Here is an 8,473-nt window from a genome sequence, read left to right as displayed (position 1 = left end):
CAATAAAGTTATTAAGAATCGGAGGTACAGCGCGACCCCACCGTCGAACTGGTCACGTTGATAGCAGATGAACGGAAAATCCCTCATCTAAAACATGCCAAGCGACGCCAGTACAAATACTTGTAATACACGTATTTTTCTGTAAATATCCAAGTAGTCCCAAGGTATTGCTGATAATGCTATATGGATTAGACACAACTCAATTATAATATCAATTTCAGGTAGTGACTGCTATAAGAGAATTTGTTCAAGCCATTGAAGTGTACAAGAAGTTCTCTCACATATGCAAGGATGATCAGGAGGAGCTCATTAAGTTGCAGATCAAAATGTGTGAGACTGAAGAGCTGCGATCTCTTCTGGTGCTATTGTTACGGCACTATAAACCAAGATACCATACCAAACAATATTTAGTTGAGAATTTTTTCGGCACTTATTCATTGGTATTGAAATATTTTAGGATCTCGTGGTGACAAATCACATTTTGCTGTTGTTTTGGATAACGTTATGAAGTTGCCTGATTACCACGGCTCCACCAATATGCTTGATCACATTAAACAGTAAGTTCTTACATTTTAATAATAATTATTTTTATGTAATGGTGTTTGTTGTTATATCGTGTTGCATTGCCTTGATTCTGTATGATTTATATTTTGACGAATCTGTGTGCGAATCAATAACGTTTAACCACTGCGATATGTGGTGCAAATTTAGGAAGGGTGGAAACAAGCGCTCTATAAAACATAATAGTTATTAACATTTTATAAACATAATAGTTATCATTTTAACACAAATGATTAATGTTACGTTTAAAAGCGAACGGATGCCGCATTACCTGCAAAATGTAGAAAGTTTTTTCATTTGTGATCTTAAAAGTACTCAAACCTCTTATAGTCCTATAGAGTATTTTGATGCTTATAAGCAACATGGTCGATTGATTTTAATCTGTGAATGTAGAAATGAGGGATAGCCTCGTAAAAAAGTTTTCTGATGCCTACAGCGGTATGGGAGCTGCCTTTGCTGCCCAATCTTAAAAATTACCTTGAAAAACTTCCTTTGGAGACGTTTAATAAAATTAATTACACTGCGCGATAAATATATTCTATAATTAATCAAAAAATATTTTCTTACAGATTCGCTACTCCTGAGGTGATGTACCAGTACGGACTTCTGCTGGAGGATTACGCAGGCAACGGGGAGTTTGTGAACGATTGCATTTTCACTCTGATGCACCACGTCGGAGGAGAGTTAGACAGTTTGATAACGCTGTTCCAACCTAAGATATTGAAAACGTTCACTTCTATATGGAAATCGGAATTTGAAATATGTGACGTTAGTTATTATTAACATTATCTTCTTACTGTTGTAATCACTTATTACAATGGATTTAAAATGAGATAATTTTCAGGACTGGTCGGATTTGATCGAGTACGTCATAAATACGTTCATAAAGAAACCGCACACGTTACAAAGCATGGCTAACTTCAGGCTGGACGCGGAAAGCTTTGAAGATAATAAGATGGTTGTTAAGCCGACCGTAGTGCTGGATCGCCAGAATAAAACAGAGATGAATCCACCCGAAATAAAGAAAATATCGGGAAATAATAACACCGGCAACTCATCTAAAGACACGTATGTAATCTATAAGGCATAATTGCATACAGTCCACAAGCTCTTAGTGACTATCGCTGGCCAAGATCTCAGACCTTCAAAATTTAAATGCTTTTTAAGGTTAATTTTTAATTATATATGTATTATGTATAGATTAACATGTTCGATCCCTCTTGGTTTTCTGCAGATGGACGGAAGACGAGTTATCATCTCTAAGCTGGAATTACTTACAATGCAACTCATCGCCAGATGTAATCGGAGAAATAATTAAGTTGTTCAAAGAAGATGGCATCATTAAATCCAGAGATTCAGTTATAAAGGAACTATACCATCAAAATATTATAAACAAAGATGATTATGAAAGTTACGTGAAAGGTGAAAGTGAACGCAACTTTAAGGCAGTCCAGGCGAACAAAGAGTTAAGAGAAGACGAAATCGAGAAGCTTTGTGAACAGCTTGCGCAAGACGGTAAATCCAAGTTCTTGGATTGGGTGCAGAAAGTGTTGCTGGACACGTGCTACGCTAAGATATATTTGGAGAAGAAAAAGAACAGTGACTCTACACTGGACAACACGGATTGCAAATTGTTGAATTTTGAACTGTTCAAAAAGAAGTCAAATGATTATCCGGCTATGTCGCCGGTGTCGTACCATTCCCTGCGTGAGTTCATCCATCTATGATTTTAGTTGTGTTCTTTATCTATTTATGTAATATTGGGATAATTACTTAACATAAAACTTAAAATTATTTAGGTATACGCGTTTATTTTTATGATAGGCGGGCCAGGCAGTGAGAAAGACTTTGTAATATATTATGCATTTTATGTTTTAGTTTTCAACCAATCAGTTCCGTTGGTACCTTGGAACTGTAGCCAGGCTAACATATGCAAAGATTTAAAATTCCTGCAACTATTGCATAAACTGGGATTCCATATGCCTGTAGATTCGGGCAAAGTATTTATTCGCATTCCACATTTCTGGGCGGCGGAGTTCCTATATGACGTAGCATCCAAAATAGCTTCTATAGACAAATGTAAGTATCACTGAATACTAAATGTTACGTCGGCCATTTCATTTAACAAATTGCTATTTATTTCTTAATTCATATTTTTACTTTTACAGCTAAATTAAAGTTTTCTATAAGTGAATTTTCTGAAGGCGGTACTACTTTTATAGCTAACACAAAACCAGAAAGTAATTTGATGCTATCAGATGATTTTAGCAAAGACGTCTCTATGATGGAAACATCGGATAATCCATATCAAATCCAAAACAAACGCATCTCGCGACGATGGTTAACTTTACGCCCATGTAAGTAAAGCTATATAAGCAAAATAATATTTATGCATATGAATTGTCGGCAAATGACTTCACCCACTCCACTACGTGTTACAGTCATCTTAAAAAATATTTATTGTTTAATAGCCGTTAAAGTAAGCTGGAAGTGGAAATTGAAAGTTTGGGGTAGATAGTAGAATATAATAAATATTATAATATAATAATATAATAAATCACATAAAAGTTTATTATGTCTTTCCCTGGATGTGTCTAGATTGCTATGTTTCCCTACGTCGACAAAAGCATAATATTTTTATATTATACATAGAACATAATTTTGAAATTGTTTATTAAAATATATTGTACGGAACTGTACCTACTTTGGTGCAGGCTGCCGTACTAATTGTTCAGTCCACCCGCCGTGGCGCCGCGCGCGCCTCGCACACAAGGGATGGGTCACGTTGTTTGCTCACAACTAAATATCTCCTGTATACGAATTTACGTAATACTACACGTGTCTACCGACACACCCACGTAATATTTAGTACTAGCTTTTGCCCGCGGCTCCGCCCGCGTTATAAAGTTTTTCAGGCTAAAGTTTTCCGTTATAAAAGTAGTAGTTTCCCGGAAGCCTTTGTTCTTCCCAGGGTCTCAAACTGTTTCCATACCAAATTTCATCTTAATACGTTGGGTAGTTTTTGAGTTTAACACGTTCAGGCAGACAGATGCAGCGAGGGACTTTATTTTATAATATATATTTTTAGAACTTTTAAGAGGAACAATCCCGTCATACATCATTGTTGCATAACTTTAACCGTTTACGCAGCGCACGCAACGGAAGCTCTCAAAACTAATAATTTTTCCCCGTTTTTGCAACATGTTGAAACTGTTACTGCTCCTCTCCTATTGGGTATAGCGTGATGATATATAGCCTATAGTACTCCACGAACAAAGGGCTATCCAACGCAAAAAGAATTTTTCAGTTTGGACCGGTAGTTCCTGAGATTAGCCATTACTGCTCCGCTCCTATTGGGTATAGCGTGATGATATATAGCCTATAATACTCCACGAACAAAGGGCTATCCAACGCAAAAAGAATTTTTCAGTTTGGACCGGTAGTTCCTGAGATTAGCCATTACTGCTCCGCTCCTATTGGGTATAGCGTGATGATATATAGCCTATAGCACTCCACGAACAAAGGGCTATCCAACGCAAAAGAATTTTTCAGTTTGGACCGGTAGTTCCTGAGATTAGCCATTACTGCTCCGCTCCTATTGGGTATAGCGTGATGATATATAGCCTATAGCATTCCACGAACAAAGGGCTATCCAACGCAAAAAGAATTTTTCAGTTTGGACCGGTAGTTCCTGAGATTAGCGCGTTCAAACAAACAAACAAACAAACAAACTCTTCAGCTTTATATAATAGTATATAGAGTATAGATTTGCATTGTATGAAACTTCATCTGTGCACGGGCATCTACCTGTTCCTCTTGTATTATTTGCATTTAATTTTAGATAGGTAAATAATTTGTTTGCTTTTGTCACAGGCCCGGAACCTCTTTCCACTCAGACAGTGGTGAAGTGGACAAGCACAACTGGTTAGAGGTGGTACAGAAATCGCAAGAATACAAAATCAGTTTAACAATGGCAACGTAAGTTATTAAAAGTCTCGCTACAGAGATCTTTTATACTTCTCTTTAAATTTAATAAATGAAAGATGTAGCTTATCCTTCTGAAACGGGGGAGAGCAGTACGATTGTTAAATCGGGCAGATCCGCTTGACGCCAGGGTTGTTGGTACACGGGGACGTCGCAGCGATCTTCCCAAAACGTTTCTCCTGTAAGTATTGTTGATCGGTTCGGCAATACAATGGCTGCGTCCGTATGTAAGTAATGTTTTGTTATGTTTGCACTGTAGCCGCTCGACCGAGGAGGACGAGGAGGAGGGTTCGGACGTGGTGATGCAGCTTCCGGTGCAGGAGCCAGCGTTGGTGCTGCTGGTGGCGCCGCCCGCGGCCGCCACGCCGCTGCTCATGCCCGTCAAACAAGATATGCCCATCTTCACCGTGAATCTCGCTGAATCGGAATATTATAATAATAGGTATACTTATTAGTTATTTTTATTAGCAGCTTCCAGCTTTGCTTACGTTAAAGTCTATTCCGGAATTAAAAGCCTTCTGCAACTAGGATACAATGTAGCTTCGTATTCGTGGTATAATTTTAAAATTGAATCGGCAGTTTCAATGATTATCCCTTATAACCGAATTTAAAATTCCATCATAAATCTGAAAGAATCTGTCGTTTATAAGTCTATACAAAAATTGATATTAACTTTTCACTGATTTTTCCACTTTTCTATACGATAAACATTATTAACCGACTTCAAAAAAAGGAGGAGGTTATCAATTCGAAGTTAATGTTTTGTTTTATATGGTATAAACGTAAAAAACAAAAGTGACGGCAGCCGTTCACAAGTGATACACTTGTACCAACAAATATTTTGCGTCGTATTCGTAAATGAATTGATTACTTTTAGTTTTGTTTTGATTACACTGCAGACCGTAATTATGACATGCACGATGGACATCGACGTTTCTGTAATGAGATGGCGGCTATACTGTTATATAACTATTGCTGGCAGTTCCGTGTTACACACGAGCGGGCGTGCGCCGTGCTTTTGCAATAGACCCACAAAAGTTGTTCTATATTTTTTTTTGTCGATTGGATGGAAGTAAATTCATAAAAAAAGATACTAATTTGTACTTATTACGCAACGTATTACATAATGCAAACAGATATTCAACGTAACGTTAGCGCCGGCGCCGCGCACGCCGCGCACGCCGCGCACGCCGGGAAGCGGCCGCGCGTCGAGTTCTCACCCAAGTTTTAATTACAACCACTAACTGCATACAATAGTTTCAAATAAATGTTATGACTTTTAAGTATCTCTAAATGGTGATGTATTAATAATATAATGTAACGAGTTGTATGAACTGGTAGATGTGTAGATTTATTTGATACAAAAATCTTCCGCATTCCCTATTTTGTACTGTTTTTATCTGACAGTGAAAGTGAAATATATGTGTAAGATGTCGATTTAAATGTTTTAAGGTGTTATGAAATGTTTTAAAGATTTTTCCATTTCGTTTGTTTTATGTATTAAAATAGGTAAAATAATTTTTGTAAGGTGTCAATGACCCTGTAAATAAATAGTTTTTTTTTGTAACAAAATCTTTTTACTAATAATTTACAACAAACTTAACAATATTACGTAGCACACATACAACAACAAATATTCTTGCTATATACAATATGTAACAAACAGAATTATGTTAATAAATACCTCTAAAATTCATTCTGATCACTCACAATATCCTGAATCACACTAGGTAATTGTATTCACCATTTTAATTTCACTGTAGTTAAGTACCATTGTTATAGATATAACAAAATAATTTCCTTGCTATATGGTTTGATCATCACAATATATCTTCCGGCTGTATTTTGCAATAAAAATATTTTAAATCATTGTCGCTATTTCTTAATTAATATAAACTGTGGACGTTATTATTGTTAGAATAACCATTATAGCTTTGGGATGGGCCGCCGTAAGAACCGCCAGGATATCCCTCTCCTTCGTATTCGTCTCCAAAAGAGCCTGCATTTTGGTTGTAACCAGAGTTGCCGCCCTCGAAGGCATGCCCTTCACCGGAAGGAGCAAAAGAGTTTCCATTATCTGATCCGATTTCCTGAACCCCATAGGAATTGCCGCCTTGGCCACCCGGTAAATAAGAACTCTGCGCGCCCTCACTACCACTTCCGGCACCATCATGTCCGTAATTTCCTTTGGTAGATATTATGTGCGGCACTTTGATGATTTGAGGGACGGGCACCGGGTAAGGTTTAGCAATAGGAACAGGGTATGGCACTTTCTCTCTTACTTTCACTGGATATGGTACGGGTATTTTAACTGCAATGGTTTTGGTGATTTTAACTACTTTCACGGGTGTTTCAGGAATATCTACATGTTGGCCAAGAACCTGTAGTTCTGTTTCGTAGCCCCTATTGGTATTGTGTGCGAGTGATGCGACGCGATGCTGTAGTATGTGCAACATAGTAATATTACTAATTTCTGAAACAAACAAAAACATATATGAACACAACTTATTGGAATTAATGATCGGCAAAGTAAAATCAGTGGAATATCATTTGTCAAGCATGGTGTAACGTTATATTGCTAAAATAATTACAGATTACATAATGCAGCCAGTGAAAAAGGAAACAGGCGAGTGTTATGTACGGTATTACACAACAATAACATCCTAACACAAATAAAATTATGCCGCATCTACAAACGTAGTTTTTGTTGTCGAGTGCAAATCGCAATAATAAACGTATGTAAATAAGTAAGTAGATACTGACCGAAATGTCCATTGTGGTTTTTGTGTGTGCGACAACGGAGCGGTTAAAAAACTGTTGCTTTGCAGGTCCATTTAGTCGCTTATATATGAAACATTCTCTTTGTAGCCGAGAGACAGGCTATAGTGAATCAAAAGTTGCTTTCTTTCACCCGCCGCGCCGGTTACTTGCGATTACGGACTGCCCGGTCGGCGGCGGTAGTGGTGGCTAGACTCTACGTTACAACGGTCGCCTCGTCGATGCCAACTTTGGCGACTCATTTACGTAAACAATCTAATTAGTTAGATTAAATAAAAAAAATATTTTTTTATGATACTATCTAAAGTTTTACTAAATTATTCTACCTACAGAGTCTGGTTTACGCGCGAATGAAGTCGTGTAAATCTAGAATCTATCTTTTTAAGTATTAACGAGATGGGCCTATTTATAGTCTTAGGGAATTTATTGACATTGTAAAGTTCCTATTATTGCATTTTGGCATTTTACATAAATAAAGTTAGGTATCTTATGAAGCTAAGTTCTTTACCTAATGAGCTACCCAACTCATTCATAAATATTACACTTACTTATTAGTAGGTTACTAATATCATATATGAACATATTTTTAAAGCCTTATTTGAGGGCTTTCTTTGTTCTTGTATTGTATTGACTATGGCGCTTCAAACGTCCACTCTAATCGGCGTCTGACTCTACTTGGCTAAATAGTAGGCGCTTTATATGTGGCACTTCTAACGAAATGTTACCTATCGTTTACTACTCCGTTTATAAGGTACCTGGATAGGTACAGCAGCTTTGGGGCAAGTGATTAAAGTATCTAATAACTGATAAGTAAGGAGGTGATTTCTGCTTCGCTATAATCTCGATGCTCTCGCGCTTGAGATGATACAGACGCGATAAAACATGCAGCTGCTTTGACACAACTTCGATACAGGGATCAATGTGCATTCCACAGTTACAAGATGGACTTAATATAAAACATCGCGCGTCGATACATAACTAATCGTCGCCGTAACACGCGCGTTTGTACTTACCTCTTCAATGCGCGTTGTAAATGCGACCAATGTGCGATTGTAGTGAAACAGAAGCGGGTTGAAGAACCTCGCGACAGCATCGCTGCTAAACCTCGCCGTCGACGTCCACCATCAAACCACAATTATTGAAACCTGCG

The 8,473-nt window shown here is 37.5% G+C and overlaps 2 pseudogenes; one reads left to right on the top strand and one right to left on the bottom strand.

Moving 5' to 3' along the window:
* The first annotated feature begins 453 nt into the window (after positions 1-453).
* On the top strand, positions 454-5,015 carry LOC119192848 (annotated as a pseudogene).
* A 1,084-nt stretch (positions 5,016-6,099) lies between these two features.
* LOC119192847 lies at positions 6,100-7,600 on the bottom strand (annotated as a pseudogene).
* Between the last annotated feature and the right edge of the window lie 873 nt (positions 7,601-8,473).

Source organism: Manduca sexta, unplaced genomic scaffold, assembly GCF_014839805.1.
Source record: "Manduca sexta isolate Smith_Timp_Sample1 unplaced genomic scaffold, JHU_Msex_v1.0 HiC_scaffold_327, whole genome shotgun sequence".
NCBI classification, from domain to species: Eukaryota; Metazoa; Arthropoda; class Insecta; order Lepidoptera; family Sphingidae; genus Manduca; species Manduca sexta.
Note: the sequence above shows the minus strand (reverse complement) of the source record. Positions and strands in the feature narration are given on the sequence as shown.